A 22,264-nucleotide genomic window follows, 5' to 3' on the forward strand; every position below is an offset into this window, starting at 1 on the left:
GCTCCGAGACTAAGCACCAAACTCTTGGCAGTATCTTACGAGTTTGTTGTATTTGGATTCAAGATTCCCCTTGACCCCAGAAGTCACAGTAAAATGCTAAAAGTGTTTTCTTTACTTGCTAAAGAAAACACACAAGACTTTATTTAGTTATTCTGAGTTCCTCAGCCACTCATCAGTCACTTCATGACTGCTAGAGATTGTATCTGTGCTGTTGTCTCTTTGCTGGGGTCACCCTTCAGGGGAGGAAGAATGGCTGCTACATTTCATTGTCCTCAAAAGAGGAGAAAAAAGAAAAAAAATTCCATTCACACTCCCAATCCAAACAACTCCACCACTTTGTGCATTCTTGAGACACTCGATAGCCAGTGAGGCTTCACTGAAAAGAGAATGGAGCTTTAATTCCTACTAACGTGCTGGCCATTTCTTCAGAGAAGATTTTCTTCCGTGGATTTATGGGCCTCCATTTATATGCAAGCCTAGAATACATGCTCCAGGAATAGATCTCTCCTGGGCCAAGCCAGCACCAAAATGGAGAGTAAGGGCTTGTCTACACTTACCAGGGATCAACTCTGTGGTGATCGATGCATCAGCGGTTGATTTAGCCGGTCTAGTGAAGACCCGCTAAATCAACTGCAGATCGCTCTCCCATCGACTCCTGTACTCCACCGGAACGAGAAGAGTAAGGGGAGTCAATGGGAGAGTGTCTCCTGTCGACATAGCATAGTTTAGACCCCGCGGTAAGTAGACCTCAGCTACGTCAACTTGAGTTACGCTATTAATGTAACTCAAATTGCATAGCTTAGATTGGCTTCTCCCTGCAGTGCAGACAAGACCTAAGTCTTATGGGATGTCCTATATTTTCAGGACTGTCCAATCTGTAGTGAGGAAAAAAAAAATCCTGAATTGTGGATGGACCTGATTCTGGGAGGCTCTGAGCACTCACAGCTCCCGCAGAACCTGTCCACACAGAGTAAAAAGGTACTTTATTCAATCATGTCAGTTTAGCATGATTGGAAAGCCCCCTTATTACCCATAACACTTTGCTGAAGGCTCCCATGTAGGCTATAACATGACCAGTTAACATGGCTGAAAAAGTGTTAGCTGATGTCCACCATCAGTGAGAATAGAGCTTTCTACTCCTGAGTTAACTCAATGGCTCCCCTATGTATGAGGGGCCATGCTGGCCATTGACTTCCTAAGGAGTTGTGGGTGTTCTGCCTGCCTCCGGAACAAGTCATGAGGAGCAGGCTCGGCCCCTACCATTCCTTCCTTAGGTTTGTTGCAGTCACTTGTTGGATTTTGTTTCAAATTATATATTTAAAATATGATATTATTTTAAATATAATTGTATTCAAATTATGCAAGCCCTTTGGAGCATGTACCAGTCCCAGCTGGGGATCTTTGGGTACTACTCTAATAATAATAATAATTATTAATTAACAGACAAATCTCCTTTTACTGATTTTGGATTATGAACTTTTTCTTAGAGCAAAAAGTACTTTAAAGATCACCTTCAGCCTACATCAGGGACTGGCAACATTTGGCACGCGGCCCGCCAGGGTAAGACCCCTGGCAGGCCGGTCCAGTTTGTTTACCTGCCACGTCCACTGGTTTGGCCAATCGCAGCTCCCACTGGCCACGGTTCACCGCTCCAGGCCAGCTGGGGCTGCGGGAAGCGGTGCGGGCTGAGGGATGTAATGGCTATGGCTTCCTGCAGCTCCCATTGGCCTGGGACAATGAACTGTGGCCACTGGGAGCTGCGATCAGCTGGACCTGAGGATGCAGCAGGTAAACAAACTTGCCTGGCCCGCCAGGGGGCTTACCCTGGCGGGCCGCATGCCAAAAGTTGCCGATCCCTGGTCTACATTTTGCTAGGTATAAATGATCATCACTGGCTTTAATGTCTGAATTAATCATTATGATCTATTGCTTTTAATCTGTAGTTTTCAAAGCACTCTACAAGGGTAAGTATCTTTATAACCATTTCACAGCTGGAGCAGTTGAAGCACATGAAGTTTATGAAGTACTTGAAAAAAATTTGGGGGTTTGTGATGGGATGTTCACCCCACACTTGCCCTGAAAGGGCTGAGGCAGACTGAGAAGGGGGCTAATTAACGAAATAGGCCACAGCTCAGGGAAATCAGCTGGCTAACTAATCCCCTGACTGAATGAGGAAGCCCAGCTGAGGCAGAACAAGCTGGGCTGGGACTATAAAGGCAGGATATTGGCAGCAGAAAGGGGCTTCTGGGAAAGTCTGCAGTCATTCCCTGGGGGAAGGGAGATGTGTTTGGGCTGGCAAACTTGGGGAGACAGGAAGGTAGGACAGGGCTCAGCGAAAGGCAGTAAGGTCTAGAAGGGAACAGATTTTGACTGCTGGCTAGAAGGTCCCTGAGCTGGAACCTGGAGTAGAGAGCAGGGCTGTGTTCCCCTGCCAGCCACTGAGGGAGTGGTGCTATGAGGCAGTGAAACCATTTGGTACCATGGAAGGGGAAAACGCATGTAGGGACCTGCCTGGAGGGCTGAGTCAGAGAGAGGCAGCAGCAGCTTGTGGATTGAGGGAGGGGCTACAGACCCAGAGAGAGAGGCGGAGGGATGGCTTACAACAGTGGGAAGAGGCATCAACCTTGGGAGCGATTCCCCAGAATGACCAAGAGGAGATGCCATCCTGGTGGTGAGTGGAACACTACATACCAGGGTTATGATGGATAATCAGCTGAATAGTGTGATGCTATGGCCAGAGGAGTGAATGTGATCCTGGGATGCATAAACTGGAGAATCTTGAGTGGGAGTGGAAAGGTTATTTTACCTCTGTATTTGGTACTGTGTCCAGTTCTGGTGCTCGCAGTTCAAGAAGGCTGTTGATAAATTGGAGAGGGCTCAGAAAAGAGCCACAAGAATGATTAGAGGATTAGAAAACATACCTTACAGTGATAGACTCAAAGAGCTCCATCTATTTAGTTTAACAAAGAGAAGCTTACAGGTGGATTGATCAGTCTAGAAGTATCTACCTGGGGAACAATTATGCAATAATGGGCTCTTCAACCTAGCAGAGGAAGATATAATGGGATCCAATGGCTGGAAGTTGATGCTAGACAAATTTAGATTGGAAATAAGGAGTAAAGTTTTAACAGTGAGAGGAATTAATTGGTGGAACAATTTACACAGGGTCATGGTGCATTCTCCATCATGGACAATTTTAAAATCAAGATTGAAGATTTTTTTCTAAAAGACCTGCTCTAAGAATTATTTGGGGGTGTGTGTGCGGGTGGGAAGGGGGGGTGGAGGAAAGCAGTTCTCTGGCCTGTGTGATGCAGGAGGTCAGACTAGATTATCATAATGGTCTCATCTGGACTTCGAAGCTCTGAATACATCAGTGGGGACAGCGAGAATTAGAACGCAGGAATCTCAGCTGGGTGATGCTAGTGCATCAGAGGACCCCTGGTGCATGCATTTCTGACACTGTCAAAGCAGTCCCCATTGCATCTCCACCTGTAAGTATGGTGTATTCCTGGCCATGTTTGTATTGCACTGGTTGCTGCATGAATGAAGAGAGCAGAGTAGCTCAAACCTGTAACAAGGAAACTTTTTTTTCTCCTTTCAAAGAGAAGTTAGTGTTAATGAAATGTGCCATGTGGACAATACTGTAGATAAGTGGTTCTCAACTGATTACACATTGTGGGCTGCATATGCGGCCCATGATGAGTTACCTGGGCTGCAGGGGCCGGTTGGCAGGGCAGCAGCAGAACTGATGCCCACCATGTGGGGCAGCCGGCTGCCTGCTCTAGACCCAGCGGGGCCGACTGGCTGCCCCAGGCCTGAACCCTGGAGCTTGTGGGGCCAGGTAGCTGCCCTGGATCCCATGGAGCCAGCTGGCAGCCCTGACCCCTGCCATGTGGGGTGGGCTGGCTGCCTCAGACCAGGGCCCTAGAGTGGGCCAGCTGACCTGGACCGCAGAGCACGTGGGGTGGGCCAGCTGCCCAGAACCTGGAGCGGGCCAGCTGCCCCGGACCCCGGAGCTCACAGGGCTGGCTGGGAGCCCCAGTCCCTGACTCTGCAGGGCCCGCCAGCAGCCCTGACCCAGACTCCCGCCACATGGGGCAGGCAGTCCAGCTGGACCTCTCCGTACCGGACAGCGGGGCAGCTCAGACCCCTACTCGCCAGGGAGCTGGAACCCGGAAGACCCCACGTACTTGGGTCAGCCTTTATCACACAGCTGAGCTAACTGGGCCACATGTGCCCAGCGGGTTGAGAACCGTTGCTGTAGATTTAAAGTCATTTGTCCGCAGAACAGGTACGAGCTCCCCACAGCACCAATGGGCCTTCTGTGGAGCTGCATTCTCTGTGGGTAAAAGAACCATCTTTGGGGTCACTCTTTGGACTCTCTGCTGAGACTGCCAGCTGCTCTGATGTGACCAGCTGGCTATTTGGAACAGAACTGAGCACCACAAGCTTGTTTTACAGGGGACACCCAAAGGTTCAACCACTACCTACCTAGGCCAAATTTGTACCAGGAGCTGTGTCAAAGCACCTGGCAAGCAAGTCAGGAAAGCATGTATGCCTGTCAATAAAAGCCTCTGCTCAGCAAAAAAACTTAAGAACATGCTTAAAGTTAGTACCTGTTTAAGTGCTTGGCTGAATTGGGCCTAAGTGTTTAAAGATTTGATCTAGTAACCACTGAAGTCAAAAGAAAGATTCCAGTTAGCTTCACTGGGCATTAGCTCCAGTCCTAACACACAGATTCACAGGGCTTGAGCAGGGAAATATAATTTACACCTCCCTTTGCTAGTGAGGCCCCATGTCCCAGGGAAGCACTGACCCCAAATGAGGGAAGGAAGAGTGTGACCCCTCTCTGTTTATACAGTACTGCTTGTACACTGTGCCTTGCACACTTCTACATTATCATTAATGGCAGATGTGCATAGGAAGAATCATGATGCTTTGCAGAATGACAAACCATATACATAGAGGAATGATTTTACCCACTTTATTCACTACTAAATGCAGCCTCCTCTGAGGTGGAACTGTTTATCCAAAGAGTTGGGTCAGATGATGAAGGATATTTTAACCCATTGAAACAATGGGAGGAATTCAAGTAGGCAGATTGTAAACTCCTTGGGGCAAGGCCTGTCTTTTTGTTTTGTGTTTGTACAGCACCTAGCACAATGGGCTTTTGGTCCATGACTAGGGCTCCTGGGTGCAACTGCAATGCAACTAGCCTGAATTTGGTGATGATATTGGAGCTAACTGTACTATTCTTGGAAAAGTGCCTTAGGACTTTTAGTGACTAGAAGTGCCCAGGACCTAGACACTGTTTCTCATCTGAAAGATGGCAGCTCCAGCTACACAATGCCACCGAAACATGAGGGTCAATAGTAATTAAGAGGGAAGGGTGCCATCTAATGAACCACCAGAAACTTGTCTTTCAGCCTCTGGGGATTTTTCTTGGAGCTCTCTGCTTATGGTTCATCAAAACCTCAGACCTGAATTTGGGGCAGTGGGCGTTTGGGGTCCAAAGCTGGAGATGAAGCTGAATTTTACAGTTAGCTCATGAATATGCTGAACACAGCTGGAGTTGAGGAGTTGGAAATCTGGATCCAAGTGCTGAGGCTTGCTCCCATCCTTACGGTTAGCAGACTCTAGGGCATTTCATCATTTGTGTCACATTTGGCTGTAGATAGTAAAATGAAGGGTGTTAGTTCAAGTCCCTAAATATAAGACAGTTGAAGAGAGTGCTTGCGACTCCATAGCTATTATGTGCATTGCACTAAGTAGCATCCATTCCTGGCTCTCTGTAAGCTATTTAAAATTGCACACTTGAATTTTAAGTATCTCCAGGGACTCCCTTCTCACTCCAGTACCTCTCTGACATCATAGCCTCCTCTTCCTCCTCCACCTGCAGACTGTGCTCCTGCAGGTTTGGCCTCCTTGCTCTGTCCCCTCCTGGCAGCTCTCCACAATAGTGGGTCATGCTCTCACTTGTACTGCCCCGTCTTTAACTCAGTGTCCCCGTCTCTCTCTCCCTCTCCCACTGCTTCCCACCTGAGCTCCTGAGTCATTTTCCCTCTTCAGCTCTCCCTCTGGACAACTTCCTGACTCTGTCTGTGAAGGATGCACTCTGAACATAGACTGTGTTAAAAAGCCACAACAGAAGGTTGGAGGGTTTCAGATGCTTTTTCTCTCTCTTATTATGATTAATCTAAAGACCTCCTATGAATGAATTAAGCCTTACAACACAAAACGCATTAACCCCATTTTAGAGATGAGGAAACTGAGGCACAGTGACATGCTCAGGGATGCGAGAAGTTATTGTCCATAGGGTTAAGCAAAGAATGGTGAATTGAGATCCACTGAGTCAATATCACCTTGGGCAAATCATGTAACCTCCCAACGTCTCGGTTCCCCAATTGTGAAATGGAGATGATAGTCCCAGATACCACCTTGTGAGAGGGAAGCTCTTTCAGAACATTGGCTGGAAAATGCTATAGATCTGCAAGCTAGGTAAATTTCACAGTGGCTCACAGGGATTCACTGTATGGCTTCAATGGGAATTATGCAGTGAAATCCTCCCACATCCTCTAGAATATCCCTGCCCCGGATTTCATGGTTCTGGTTTTGTTTTTTTTAAAGTTTATGATGTTTGGAAATTATTTACTGTTGTTGAGGATTTTAAAATGGTCATTAAAATACCCATGAACTGAAGTCATATTTATGTATGGTATATACACCATTACATCAACAATTCATATTATAGGGGAAAAAACCCACTAAAAATAAAAAGAATACTTAAAGGAAATCTGAGAATTACAGCTTTTTTGGCTGGCTTGATCTCCAGGGGACAGATTCCTTGGCAATCTCTCTAGCTTCAGCTCGCTTGCTTTCTGCTACCAGAGGTGGGCGTGTGTATGCGTGGCTCTAGATTTCAATAAATTTGTTTGCATGGCAAGGTATACAAGTGTTGCCAAAGCAAATGCATTAGGTGTCTGTGCATAGCATGGGATTTCACAGTGGGACTAAAGGTCGATGTGTTTTGTTTCATGGGCTAAATCCTGCTTGCCTCAGTTACACTAGTGAGTGAAGAAGGATTTGGCCCACAAGATCATTTTGCAATTGCTGTCCATGTCTGATTCAAAGTGGCTGGTTGCCACATATTGTGAAGCCATTTCTGCTGCCTTTTTCTCTTCGCCAGAAGTTCTACAATGTTTTTTTCTTCCTTGCTTTTTACTGAGAAGTTTTGCTCTATGTAAACTTCCAGATGTAGCTACGTAACAGTTATACTTGGGTACTGCTCCTTTAAATTTCTAAAGGCACTTCTGCCTGCAAGAGCCAGGAAGCCATTTTGGGTCCCTCTACATGGGGATTAAAAAACCCACAGCTGGCCCACATTAACTGACGTGGGCTTGGGCTGCAGGGCTGAAAAATTGCGTTCAGACTCCAAACTCTGGGACCCTGCAAGGCTGGAAGATCCCAGAGCTCAAACTTGAGCCCGTACATCTACACACAATTATTATGCCCTCAGTCTGAGCCCCACAAGCCCAAGTTAGCTGACCCGGGCCAGCCACAGCCACGCCGCAGGGCTTTAATCCCTGTGCAGATGTACCTTTGTGCTCAAGTCAAACACTTTCCCTAAGAATCTGAGGCCCGTTCTAAACTTGGAAGTTTTACTGGCATAACTATTTCAGTTAGGGGTGTCATTTTTTTAACCAATAGTTTTATTGGTACAACCTCTGTGTGGATTGTAGCTCACGAAATCTTATGCTCAAATAAATTTGTTAGTCTCTAAGGTGCCACAAGTCCTCCTTTTCTTTTTGCAGATACAGACTAACACGGCTGCTACTCTGAAACCTGTCATTGGTAAAAAAGTGCCTTATACCAGTATGACTTATTCCCTTCCCATATAAGAATAATCTATACTGGTATAAACACATTTGTATTGGTATAATTACATCCACACTACACTACTTGAACTATAATGGCATAGTTAAAGTGGTACAACTTTTATAGAGCAGGCCTCAATTTTTTACAGAAAACATACACACTGTGCTGTCTCCTGTGGAGTCTCTACTTTTGTTCATTCTTTTGTTGTTAACCTAAAAGAGAGAACACTTTTTTGCTGAAAGTATCTATTTTCTCTTTGTGGAAGGGAAGCCTTAACGCTAAGGGATGTCTTTCTAAAAGTTATGCTCTAGTCCAGGCAAGAGTTATGGGCTTGATACGGGAATGAGGGGGTGCTATTCTCTGGCCTGCATTATGGAGGAAATCAGAAATGATGATGGTATTGCTTCCTTTGTAAAGTGCTTTGAGATCAACTGATGGAAGTGCTGTAAAAGAGCTAGGCCTTAGTATTATTTATTATGATCCCTTCTGCCCCTACAATCTATGAAATTATGAAATATAATTCTTTGCATTTTATAGAAGTAAAAAAAGTCTCCATTTCAGTGTCCTGCTTCAACTCTTTCCTTCTTCTCTGCCTCATGGTCCTGTTTCTTTATCCATTCTCACAAGAGCTGAATTCTATCAGGTTTCAGAGTAACAGCTGTGTTAGTCTGTATTCGCAAAAAGAAAAGGAGTACTTGTGGCACCTTAGAGACTAACCAATTTATTTGAGCATAAGCTTTTGTGAGCTACAGCTCACTTCATCGGATGCATACTGTGGAAAGTATAGAAGATCTTTTTGTACACACAAAGCATGGAAGAAAATGGGTGTTTACCACTACAAAAGGTTTTCTCTCCCCCCCACCGCACTCTCCTTCTGGTAATAGTTATCTAAAGTGATCACTATCCTTACAATGTGTATGATAATCAAGGTGGGCCATTTCCAGCACAAATCCAGGGTTAAACAAGAACGTCTGGAGGGGTGGGGGGGCTAGGAAAAAACAAGGGAAAATAGGTTACCTTGCATAATGACTTAGCCACTCCCAGTCTCTATTCAAGCCTAAGTTAATTGTATCCAATTTGCAAATGAATTCCAATTCAACAGTCTCTTGCTGGAGTCTGGTTTTGAAGTTTTTTTGTTGTAATATCGCAACTTTCATGTCTGTAATCGCGTGACCAGAGAGATTGAAGTGTTCTCCGACTGGTTTATGAATGTTATAATCCTTGACATCTGATTTGTGTCCATTTATTCTTTTACGTAGAGACTGTCCAGTCTGACCAATGTACATGGCAGAGGGGCATTGCTGGCACATGATGGCATATATCACATTGGTGGATGTGCAGGTGAATGAGCCTCTAATAGTGTGTCTGATGTTATTAGGCCCTGTGATGGTGTCCCCTGAATAGATATGTGGGCACAGTTGGCAAAGGGCTTTGTTGCAATTCTATCAGCAGCTAACCTAACCCTGAGCAACTCCAGCACGGACGCTTTGTAATCAGTGGCAAGCAAGTCATTTCTGATGGACATGTACAAAATATAAAAACTGCCGAAAGTGGGCAAAAAATGAAGCAAGAGTAAGAGAATGTGGCTCCAAGTAAACCACAGGCTTCTTTTCTAATTAGAAAAACATTTTTTAACAAGCTGCATCAACCTATGTGCAAAAAAAAACCTCATAGGCCAAATTCATCCCTGGGTCCCTTGACTTTATTGTATTTACATTAGGATAAATTTTACTCAGGGGATTTAAGAGCAGGTTAGACGAACACCTGTCAGGGATGGTCTAGATAATACTTAGTCCTGCCATGAGTGCAGGGGACTGGACTAGATGACCTCTCGAGCTTCCTTCCAGTCCTATGACTCTATGAAATTGCAGAGGGAAACTCAAACTAGTTTTGCAATCATCCCAAAATAGTATGAGAGTTTTGCCACACCTCCTACTCCATGAGGTTTCCCCTTCCCTGTCTGTTTCTGAATCTACCTTAAGATGAACAATATACCATAGAGAAACACCCATCAAATAATTCCTAACAAATGGGAACATACCTTTGCTTCCCAGCTATATGTCCAGCTATGCTATCTTTTCAGCTTGGGACTCTACAATACTAGAATGCCATTAAAGGGAAGGATTGTTCTAATGTCATTTAGTCTCAGGAGTCTCAGTGAGAGCCATTGTATGCTTCTTTGCACACTTAAGGCAAAATCCTCCTTTTTGGGCTGCACCAGCTGCCCCTCTATTGCATATGACTACCTTGCTATCAGTGGATGTGTTTGTTAGTGTAATACCTGTGAAATGCCCAGCACAGTTGAACTATAAAATATTAACCTGAACATTGATAATCCAGAGAAAAAACTATGAAGATACAAAAAGAACTGAGATAAAAAAGGGTTAACCATTTAACTGGTCAAGTTAAACAAAACCTATCTGTGCAGCTGCCTTCCCAAGGAAGTGATGGAAACCACGTAGCTTGGATCATTTAAAATCGGACTGTATGAAGTACTTGAGAATATACTGCAGGGAACTATCCTTCACTGACAGGTGGGGATGGACTTAATGACCTAATACGCCTTTTCCATCTCTAAATCTATGAAATGATTCTATAACTTGTGCAGTATGGTTTTGCCCAGAACTCCCATGTGTGGGTTTATGAATATAGCCAAGTTAGACCAAACTGTCTTTTTTTTTTTAAGTTAACTATTTAAATGGTTAACCTTCTCAGAGGCTGGCTTCCTGTAGCATATCCCATCTCCCTACAGATGATCTTTTCATGCTTGTTTGGCTGTGTGCCTGTAAATTATGTTTTAACTCATGCATCACTTCATTTTTAAGAAAAACAAGTAAAGGGAATCCACTGATCTGTGTTGCACTATGCAAACAACAGACCCGTTCCACAAACAGAATTTGAACTAGCAAACTTCTATACCAAAGCCAGTTTCCCATTCAACCAGGTTATACTGACTCTTTGGTTACCTAGAGAAAGACATTCCCCAAATGTTCATGTATTAAATTAACCACTAGAGGGAACCCATTAGTTTTTTATGAGTGTAGCAATTGTAGCAGAAACATGTTTGCACTGACAACATAGTTAATTTCTATAAGGGCTGCAGAGATCAAAGTTTGTTTGTTCTGGTTTTTATATCAAATGAGATATATTAGGGATGAGTGAACCAGTCTGGATAAACTCAGACTCAAGCCAACCTTTACATTTGCTATGGCCACATTTGAAAGACACGAAGAGTTGCAGTTGGCAGATCTTGGATCTGTGAAGGCAGCACCGCCTAAACAGGAACGCAACCCTAGTGGGAAGGAAACTTCAAACACTGTGTCTTTCCAGGGTTTTCTGGCCATGCCATCTCCGCAGCCAGCCCTACCTGCTTTGTTGGCTGTATTGGCTGGCTCACAATGCCAGGCTGGAGTAGGGGCTGGGAATGTCATGTTTCGCTCCAGATGGATTTTCCACCACAGGAAAATTGCAGTCTGCTAGCGGAACCCAGGTAGTGAGTCTGTCTTAAAGTTTATTGTATGGACTGCTAGATGATGGGACAACTAAGACTGACAGAACTGATCAAAGAGATGGTTCTGTAGAACTTTAGGGCTATGAATTCCGTTCAATCTATGCATCCACAGTAGCTGTAGCTGTTTGGGGTGCAGACCCTAGACTACTCTGTCTACTCTGGCAACTGGAAGGTCTGTCAGAGAGATCTAGGCCTGGTCTACATTTATAATTTAGGTTGACATAGCCACAGCAGTCTGGGATGTGAAAAATCCACACTCCTGAATGGTGGAGATATGCTGACTTAACTCCAAATGTAGATGCAGGGCAGTCAAAGGGAGAATGCTTCTGTCAACCAACCTACCTTAACTTGGGGAGGTGCTGTTCCTACAGCAATGGAAAAACCTCTTCTGTCAGTGTAGGTTGTGACTACACTACAGGGTTATGCTGACATAGCTATAACACTGTGGCTATGCCCATATAATTCCTGGAGTGTAGATAGACACCTAGAAACCAGCACTAAGCAGAGCAACTTTGTCAGATTTTGGTGGGTTCCCAGTTCATGGTGCTGCAGCTGGTTTAAAACGAACAAAAGGAAGTATTTTTTCACACAATGCACAGTCAACCTGTGGAACATCTTGCCAGAGGATGTTGTGAAGGCCAAAACCCTGACAGGGTTCAAAAAAGAACCAGATAAATTCATGGAGAATAGGTCCATCAATGGCTATTAGGTGGGATGGACAGGGATGGTGTCCCTAGTCTCAGTTTTGCCAGAAGCTGGGAGTGGGCGACAGGGGATGGATCACTTGATTACCTGTTCTGTTCATTCCCTCTGGGGCATCTAGCATTGGCCACTGTTGGAAGACAGGATACTGGGCTAGATGGACCTTTGGTCTGACCCAGTGTGGCCGTTCTTCTGTTGTTGTGCTCACTGGAAAGAATGGTGAAAATGACCAAAGGAAGAAGTTTACCATATTAAACTCCTTGCAGAATCTAGTGGCAATCTCTGCTTCTGCAGATGGGGGCTCAATCCAAGCAATCAAAAGCCAAGCCTCCAACCAATTGAGTAGCCTGATCCAGCTCCCACTGAAATCAGTGGGAGTTGGCTTGGGGCTCTTGTTTACACACAGAAGAGCCTTTCCAGTACTCATTTCCCTACTACAGCATCATTTGGCCTTTCCAAGCTGCAGGACTAGGAGCTTTCCTTGAGTAGCTTATTCACTGACATTCTGAAAATATGGAGTTGACATTGTTTCCCCCATTATTTGCCCAGCTCTTCCTGAGAGTGGTCTGGCCATGCTGCTTATAGTGACAAAGGGACACATTCTTATAGTGCTATAAGGGACAAATTCTGCCCTCAGCTCAAGATCTATCTGAAGTACTTGTATGGCCTACCTTGCCATAGTACCTGAGCACCTCCCAGTTGCTAACCTGTTGATCCTCATAATACCTCATCCCTGCTACTATCCCCATTGCATAGCTGGGGAACTTGAAGCATAGAGAGGCTGAATGATTTGCCCAAGGTGTAGGAGGCTGGAACAGGGAATTGAACCTGGGCTAGTATTGTAAGCACAGGACTGCCTTTCTGTAGAAGCTGTAGCTCACAGCCCTAGGTTTCAGAGTAGCAGCCATGTTAGTCTGTATCTGGAAAAAGAAAAGGAGGACTTGTGGCACCTTGGAGACTAACAAATTTATTTGAACATAAATTTGTTAGTCTCCAAGGTGCCACAAGTCCTCCTTTTCTTTTAGCCCTGATTAAGAGGATGATTTGTATGCTGCAACTCCCCAGGAGGAGCATCAGGAAGGAGTTTGCTTCAAAGCACCCCTGTGAGCCATATATCCCTCTTTCTCCTCTTGGCTCTGGGATGGCAGTAGCTAGCTTTTAGTAGCAGCAAATGACACCCTCCATACTAGCTCAGCTGCAGTGGCCAGCAAATGGGGAATAGAGTGATGTGAAGGCTTCACTGCTTCCGCGCTCTTCCTCACCCACCTGGTTTGAGGAGGCAGTAAGTAGGTGTGCAACATACTTACTCCTACTTGCCCACCCCAAAGGTTCAGATAGTCTCATTTGGGGAGGGGAGGGGTGTATGTGTGTGAGAGGGGGGAGGAGTAATTGTTCCTTCTTGCATCCATCTAGTTCAGTGAGATCATAGCAGTGTAACTCAGGAAAAGGATTTGGACCCCAGGAATACACAGAACATAGAGGCAGGTTTGTTGCTATGGTCCTGCAGTGAGCTCCCTCGATTTGGTGCAAGGATCACACAGGGCCTAACCTGTTGAAGTGAATGGGAACCATTCCACTAACTTCACCAGTCACTGGATCAAGCTCCCAGTGAGTAATGCTGGAAATTCCCAGGCTGACAGTGCTGACTTCACCACTCTCACTATTTATTTCTCCCCTGTTCTATTTGCTCGGCCTCAGAGCTATTTTAATTTTTATCCCCCTGGGATGGTAAACAGCACTTGGCATTTTCCTCATCAGGGTGGCCAGCTTTTCCTCTTGGACTTTCCATTGTGTGCTGAGTGTGACCACAGCTGCTTCTGGTAGAGCATACTGGAGTCTTATTTTTCCAGCCTAGCGGAGTGAAGCCTGTTTCAAAGAACAGCTGGTGCAAGCAGGAGACATTTATGTAAGAATCCCTGCTCTGTGTCACAGGCCCAGGCCCATAACCAATGCTGTTATGATTGTGGCTCCTAGGAAAATGGATATTGTAGAAAGCTCATGGATGCAAAAGTGAAACACATAAATAACTCATTGTTTGCCATTCTCCACCCAGTCCTGCCACCGCCTTCGCTCTCTGCTGTAACTTGCCATCCCATACGTGCAATGCTCTGTCATGAGCAGAAAAGGGCCTGCAAAGATCCAAGAGAAAAGGAGGCTGGTAGCAGACAAAGGGAAAGCCCCAGTACTCCAGCCCGAGTGCCAAACTCCACTGTCCAGCACAGCAGAGTAATGGTAATCTATCACCCTTGAAAAAAGAGATGTATGAAAATAAAGGGTCAGATCATGTGCCCCAACATCACAACCCACTGAGTGGGGACAAAGGGAGCATCTGGGCTGGCCGGTGGGTGAACCAGCCCCAGGGCATAACTAAGACGACTGGGGGCTGCTCTAAGTTGTAGCAACTCTGTCTGGGTAGCTGTGCATGTGCTATGGGGACTCCATTCCCACTACAGGCACATCTCTTACATCAGGACTTGCAAGGGAGCCTGTGCAGTGCTTGTGGGGTGGAATTCTCCCCTGGTTGGAGAAAGGGCTTTACAGCCCTTGTATGCGGCCACAGAGGAGTGGAAAATCTCTCCCCCCTGATCTCCCAACTCCCAGTCTGAGGCCCTATTCACTGAGTCATGTGGCTCAAGTTCTGGGCACCGTACGGTAAGCACTGTACTTACTAGCTTTGAAAAAAACATACAATGGCTAAGAATAAAACAGGTATTTACATAACAAAATAAATAATTTGCCAGTCTATGCTAACTGTTATAAATTGGGGTGGGGTAGGCAGGTGGGAGAAAGGGCCTAGAAGATATGAAAATAATATGCACCTTCCCCATCCTTTCAGAAGTTCAGGGGACTCCAGGGATTGGAATCCACCCAGCCTGGCCAGCTAGACACACAGTGTTTGAAAGTGTCTCCTTTGAAATTGCTTTCTACTTGCACTAGTAATGTGTGTGTAGGTGTTATGCCCAGGGCTTGGAACACAGCCTTCTTAAAGCTAGTGCTATGACAGGTAGGATGGCAGCACAGCCTAGTGGGTAGGGCTCTAGCAGGGCCAGCTCCAGGCACCAGCTTTCCAAGCAGGTGCCTGGGGCAGCAATGAGAATGGGGCGGCAGTCCATGTCCCATGGCGGCAATTCGGCGGCAGCCCCCGCCGTGGCAGCAATTCGGCCTGGGGCAGCAAAATAGGTAGAGCCGCCCCAGGCACTAGACAGGGAGTCAGGAGACCTGAGGTCCACATCCAGCTCTGCTGATGACCTTGGGGAAGTCACCTCACTGCATCTGTTGCCCCATCCCACCCTTTGTCTAGTTATGCCATAAGCTCTTTGAGCCAGAGATTGTCTCCAGGCCTGGGTTTGTACAGCACCTATCACAACAAGGCCCCGACTGAGGCAGCTAGCTGCTACTGTAAAACAAACAAATAATGAAGCTACCTTTGTATTAACTCTTTCATGTCCTACTCTGCATAGCAAAGAACTTTACTAGGGTTTTGGTAGGTTGAAATAAAGAAGGTAAGAACATATCCAGGACCGAGATTATAGATCCCTAGATTTTTCAGGCAGAGGGGCCCAGTCTTTCCTGCTAGTCTGATCTCCTGCATAACACAGGCCGCAAGAACTTCACCCAAAAAATGCTGTATCAAGTTAGTAAAGTATCTCAAAAGTTTTAAGCTCTGTGTGATTATGGCAAAAATTTGGTCTGAAAGAAAATTTGGTTTTGATTCTAGATGTAGGCCAAGGTCACGGCGAGAAGGCAGGGAAGTTCGGATCGTTACCAAAACTTTTTGCCCACCTCTAACTCATGCTCATTTAATGATCATGAAAATAACACAGGCGTGTGAAGTTTCTCCAAAGTGAGTCATTTATAGCAGAACTGCTGCTCTCCACCAAGCGTGCACGGCAAGGGTTTCCCTGAGGAAAGCAAATTTCCCTTCACAACTTTCTAGACCTTTTAAATATTTGTTGTGATTACGGTACTAATTAAGTTCAGCTGTTGCAGGTAATATAACTCCCCACAGCTTTAAAAAAAATGGGGGGGGGGGGTGGCAGAGAGAACTAGCAGGCCTTAAAGGTACACAGCTCCATTTGCTGGGATGGCAGAGTTATCTTTTAGAAAAGACAGTTTCACCTTTTAAACATTGAAGGCTAGAGTGTGGTAATTCAGCCCAGCCCTGTCTAAGGGATGTGTGGGTGGGAGGAGGAACTGTGGAGTATTCAGAGCTATGGCACTTGCCCTGCACTATCTATTCTACACCCTTCCTTATCTGTTCTTACCCCACTTGGGGCATTGTGGACCTTGCTGGGAGCATCTCAGTAGCAGCTCTGAGCTTCAGGGCCTTCAGTTCTGGCTGACATTTAAGCAGGCTACACAAAGTGGGGGTGCCCACACCCATCTGTGCTTGGGTCAGAACCTAGCCCTTCACCAGAGCATGTGCAAGGTGGTGGCTGCTGTTTAAGGCCAAGATGTGCATTTAAAAAGTACAATTTTTGTGGTATTCCTCGGACTGTGTGGCAGCTGACCCAGGCCTGGCTTACAACTGCCTAGAACTCGCCCTTTGGGTTGTCAAAGAGCATTTCCGCTCAACTAAAAACAATTCAAAAGTCCACCCTATGTGTGTCCTCCAGTGTTTTGAATTTTAACTAGTAGCCTCAGGGCTGCATATTTAAACCATGATTGCAGGGAAGCCAGTTCATTACAACGGAGCATAAACTTCGGGAGAACTCTCAGCTTGACAACAATAAATAGACATTTTGGTTCACTGAGCACATTGAGGTCAGGCGTCACCCCAGTGGTTTGAGCCAGCGTCAGTACAAAACACTTCTCACACATTCGACAATAAATGATTTAATGCTGCAGAGCTAAGGACCTCAGGACGCTTTACAATTCATGAAACCTTACTGACACACCCTACTGACGCCCAGTCAACAGGGAGAGGCTAAAGCCACATGTTTCAAACATGAGTTCCCAAAGTTACACATCTGAATTCTGAGCACCTGCAGGTCCCAGTAATGTCGATGGGAGCTGGATGTGCTCAGCACCTTTGAAAAATCCGACTTCTGATTGAAGTGACTTAATATGGGGAGAGGTGCCTGACTTTGGGCACCCACATTTGCAAAGTGTGACTCAAAGGCCCGTGGTGACCTAGTGTGCTACCCCAGGTAGGGAACAAATGGTGTGATGTGCTGTGCTCTGCTCTTCTCATTAGGCCAGTTCCCACTGTATGGCCTCGATTGATGGAGGAAAGTACTAAAATGGAGGCAGTTCCAGCGGTATCTGAAACACCAGTGCAGTGATGATAACATTGTTTGGGTTGAAATGCAACTTCCCCCCCCGGCCCCTGAAATAGATTATGAAGAGAGACACTTTAAAGCTATGCACATCCTTAAGTACTTTGAATCAATTTGCAGATCTGGTTTTCAAACACTCCAAAAACTCAGGGCTGCTTGGATGCAGGGTTTTGATTCATTGAATAAAGAGAGAGACCATTAGTGAGCTTTGGCTCTGGGTCCTGACTTGAACCTCTTTTCTACGCCATGGAGGTGTTTCAGTCTGGGCTTTTGGTTTCAGTCCATCTACTAGTGCAAACTGGCAGAAAAAATATTTCCTCCTACACCATATATCTTAGTACACACACTCCCTAAGCTTCCAATACATTCCTACACTTAACCAGCACAAGAAAAACTAAGAACGAGAGAACCCCTTTGTCTAATATATGAACTGACCCATCATTTTTGTCCCAGGCTTCGACAGAACCTTTCTTGTGGTTTGAACAGGTCAGATTTTTTTTGCAAGTTTGAGAATCTGTGCACATCACTATTCTGGCTAGGATTGGAATCCGAGGTGGCAAAACACCCAAGGAAAAGTTATCTTTGCAATATTTCTACCTGGCAAGAAGCAAGAAATGCTGGAAATTGCCTAAGCACACCTCTTTCCTTGAATTTTCCAACCCAATTTGCAAACTCCAAAAGCTTTAGGTAGTTTGGTCAGAAGTTTTAAGTAGTTTGAATGTGGCTGGATTGCATCTTTTGGGTGTTTGTCCACAAAGAACTCAACCTGAAGAACTTGAGTCATCCATTGTGAGAAAAAGGAAAAAATAGGAAAAGGTGGTTTTGTTTTGGTCCTACGATAGAGATGCTTTGAGAGTTCAATAAAAAAATGTATATATGCTTCCTGAGATATAAGAATATGAAGTTTTGTTCGTGAGTTTGTAGGCTGAATAAAGCAGTTGTCATTTGCTACAGATGGTTTCTGGGGTGCAGCTCTTAACATGGTGTGAGAAGTGGGATCCATAGACAGACCCGCCAGACAGACACCCACAGGAATGTTGTGAAGAGACTGGTCTTTGTTCTTGGCCTCAGTCATATGAGAGGGGTTGAAGTACAAAAGGTTTTACCCCTATCAGATGACAGAAGTGATCAGATGCTGACTCCATTGGCTACTTTAACCGTTGAAACATTTGGTTGCATTTTCACTAGCTATACCTGCCTTTATTAGATTTATTCACATAAGAGTAGGAAGCCCAGAAGAACATTTCTTAGTGTGACAGTATTTGGCAAGTGAAAATACACAGGAGGGCTCTCACATATCTTTGTGTGGCAGTTTAAAAGAGATCTGGAAACATTTGCAAAGCTAGTGTGTTAGTGGCTGAAAATTCTCATATTTGCTGTTGACAACTCAGCCACTGATTTAAGAGCAAAATATTTCAAAGTCTGGGATGTTTCATTAGGAACCAGATCCTGCAGTTGTTATGATGGGCCAAACTGCCACTGACTCCAGTGGGAATTATAAATTAATATGGAGCTAAACATTCATTTCATTGAAGTAAATGATGAAATCCTCATTGATGTCACAATGTAGCCCAAGGACTGCAGCATCAGTAATTAGGGTTTTAGTGCTAAACCTTACTTCTAACGTTCCAGTTCAGGCTATAGAATCAGGAGATCATTGACTAGTTAATATCAGGAGTGTGATGCCAAAGACATGGAAGAATTAGTTGGCTCACAGGAAAACTAGAGTTAGCAGGGAGATGGAAGCACTCAAAATATGCTGCTGCAGTGTATGATTAGCATTGCTGATCGCTAAGCTGGAGAGACTTGTACATGTCAGGCCTCTACATCAGATTGTGTATTACGGGAGCTATATATGCCAGGTGCACAGGACCCCATCTGAGCAGGTCAAGTCTAAATCCAGCTCCAAGCTTGGCATGGCAGCAAAACCTTCACTCTGCAATGGGCCCAGTTTGGAATATGGAATCTGAGCACCAGTGAATTTTCCTGAATCTGGGAATCCGGAAATCTGGGTCTGAGCTCTAGGGCTTTGTATCATTACTAATTGAAGGTCTTGTTGCAGATGAAGTTTACACAGATAATCCACAAATTAGTTGACCAAGAAACACAGAAAAGTAAATCCCATTCTATGAAAAAAATTAATTCCCCAGAAGATGATATAAAAGCACATATTATGGGAGATGAAGGAAAATCTTACCTATTAAGAAAGAAAGATATCTGCATTTAAAATTGACACTGCTCAATAGATTAATAGATTTTAAAGCCAGAAGGGAGCATCTAGCCTGACATGTATAACACACATCAAAGAATCTCGCAGCAGGTAGCCTCATCCACAGATCTCAAGGTTAAAAAAGAAACAAACCTGGTCAAATTTTCAGACATGAGTTTCTAAATATAACCTAAATCTATAATTACACATCCAAACCTAGCAACCACAGCGACCCTGGATCTAGTGGTGCCTAAATATGGAGTTAGGTGCCAATACTCAGGCATTCAATTTTGCAAATTTGGACCTTTAATTTAAAAAGAAGAAATGAAACATTTTAAGTCAAAAAGTCAATTTGAAACAAAAGTGGTTAGTATAAGTTCAGAGGCAAATGTTTTGTTTAAGGTATTTGAAACAAAAAACCCCAAATGAAGTAACATTTGAAGTGAAAACAAAGAGAAAAAGATTATTTAGCATTTATTAGAAGCATCCCACAGAACAACTGAACTTTTTCAGCTGATGCTCTTTGCTCATTGACTCCTTTGTGGTGTTGAATGACTTCAGCTCCCATTATCTACAGTGGGATTTGATGGTGCTCAGCACCTTATAGGATTAAGCCCTTATACAGATGCCATGATTCACTCCAGAGGTGGCTGCATTTCAGTGCTGGGCAAAGCCATTCCTGTATATCTTTAAGAGCCAGTTCCCTCATTGGCTGTACGTGCACACCTCCCATTAACTGTGGTAGAAGATGAGCTCATCCTTGCAAGAGCAATATTTGGCACATAGTTTGTACAGTGCTTCAGGATCCTTTGAGTGCTATTTAAATGTAGGACATTGTGATTCAGTACTAAAGAGGAAAGAGAGATACTGCTGGAGGAAAGAGTATAGAACCTTTGTTATAAAAAAAAACAACCCCTGATTCATTCCAAAAATGATTTAATCCCAAATAAAGGATCCAATCCTATGTTTTTGTGAACAGGCCTTCAATGACTAAGGGTCACTGGATCAGGCACAAATATTGAAAGCATTATTGAAAGTATCTTACCTAGTATATTTCCTTGCTTTTAATCAAACTCACTGTGCTGCCAGAGGTGTTTCATTTACTAAGAGAGGGGTTAGCAAGTCAACAGCTCGCAACAGGAAATAGAAAATGCAGAATGATTTCTCTGCACTTGGAAGCCATCCGAGGGCAAAAATCTTTCTGATGCTCATTGTTATCTAACCTTCACTACAGTCCTCTCGGGTTAGTATTACCAAGTTGGGGGGAACCTTGCACTTACTAGCTTCAGCCCTTTACGTGCTCTTCTGACTTCACAATCCAGTGAGACTAGCTAACACCAAGGCACAAGTTTTATAACTCTCTTTGCTATCTTCTGCCGTGGTATAGTGTCTTGGCTTTCTGGGGGCATCATAAAAATTACTTTATTATATTTTTCCATCTTGTGCATTTTGCGTACTTACTAGGGGACTTTGCCCATTGATAGGACAGTCTAATTTAGATTTTAAAAATCTATGTAGCTGTCATTTTTGCAAACTAACAATATTTGCACTATACCCAGTGATGAGCTGCCAAAATCTTAACAACTGGTTCCCTCCTCTCCCCACGAGGGGGTCATTGCCCACCCCCGCCCCCCAGGACCCCTGCCCCATCCACCCCCCTCCCCTGTCCCGACTGCCCCCAGAACCGGGCAGAAGGGTCTCGTGGGCCACCGTAGGGGGTGCCCACCCCACTCCTAAGAGGGACCTGCCAGGGGGCGAAGTGGGGAGTCCCAGCAGTGCTTACCTGGGGCAGCTCCCAGGAAGCATCCGGCAGGTCCCTCTGGCTCCTAGGGGTGGGGGAGTGTAGCTAGGGGGGGAGCAGGGGGAGCGGCTGCTCCCCCCACTGATCACATCAAAAGTGGCACCTTAGGCACTGACTCAGTGGGTGCTCCAGGGCTGGGGCAGCCACGGGGAAAATTGGTGGGTGCAGAGCACCCACCAGCAGCTCCCCACCCTGCGCCTGGCCCCAGCTCACCTCCGCTCTGCCTCCGCCTCCTCCCATGAATGCACCGCCCCGCTTCCCGTGAATCAGCTGTTCGGCAGGAAGCTGGGGAGGGCTGAGAAGCAGAGCAGGGCGGCGCATTCAGGGGACGAGGTTGAGGCAGAGCGGAGGTGAGCTGGGGCCAGGGGGTGGGGTGGGGAGCTGCCGGTGGGTGCTCTACACCCACCAAATTTTCCCCTTAGGTGCTCCAGGGCTGGAGCACCCATGGAGTCGGTGTCTAAGGCTCCACTTTTGGCCGGTTAAATTTAGAAGCCCTTTTAGAACCGGTTTTCTCTCGTGGAACAACCGGTTCTAAAAGGGCTTCTAAATTTAACAACCGCTTCTAGCGAACCGGCTCCAGCTCACCACTGACTATACCATGGGGAAGTTTCATGACATTAAGGGGCCTATTCTAGAAATTATGAAGTCTGTAAACAGAGTGGACTTTTAGGCATGGTCTGCACATTGTTCTGGTACTAGTATAACTATGTTGGTTCAGCATGTGATTTTTCACTGCTATAGTTATACCAGTACAACCACTAGTATGGGCACAGTTAGACTGGTATAAAGGAATATAGGAATAAGCTGTACTGACATGAGCACATTTGTAGTGGTATAACTGTGTCTCTGCACTACACTGCACCATACTACAGCACTATCGTTACGAT

The sequence above is a fragment of the Chelonia mydas genome, chromosome 8 (genome assembly GCF_015237465.2).
Source record: "Chelonia mydas isolate rCheMyd1 chromosome 8, rCheMyd1.pri.v2, whole genome shotgun sequence".
NCBI classification, from domain to species: Eukaryota; Metazoa; Chordata; order Testudines; family Cheloniidae; genus Chelonia; species Chelonia mydas.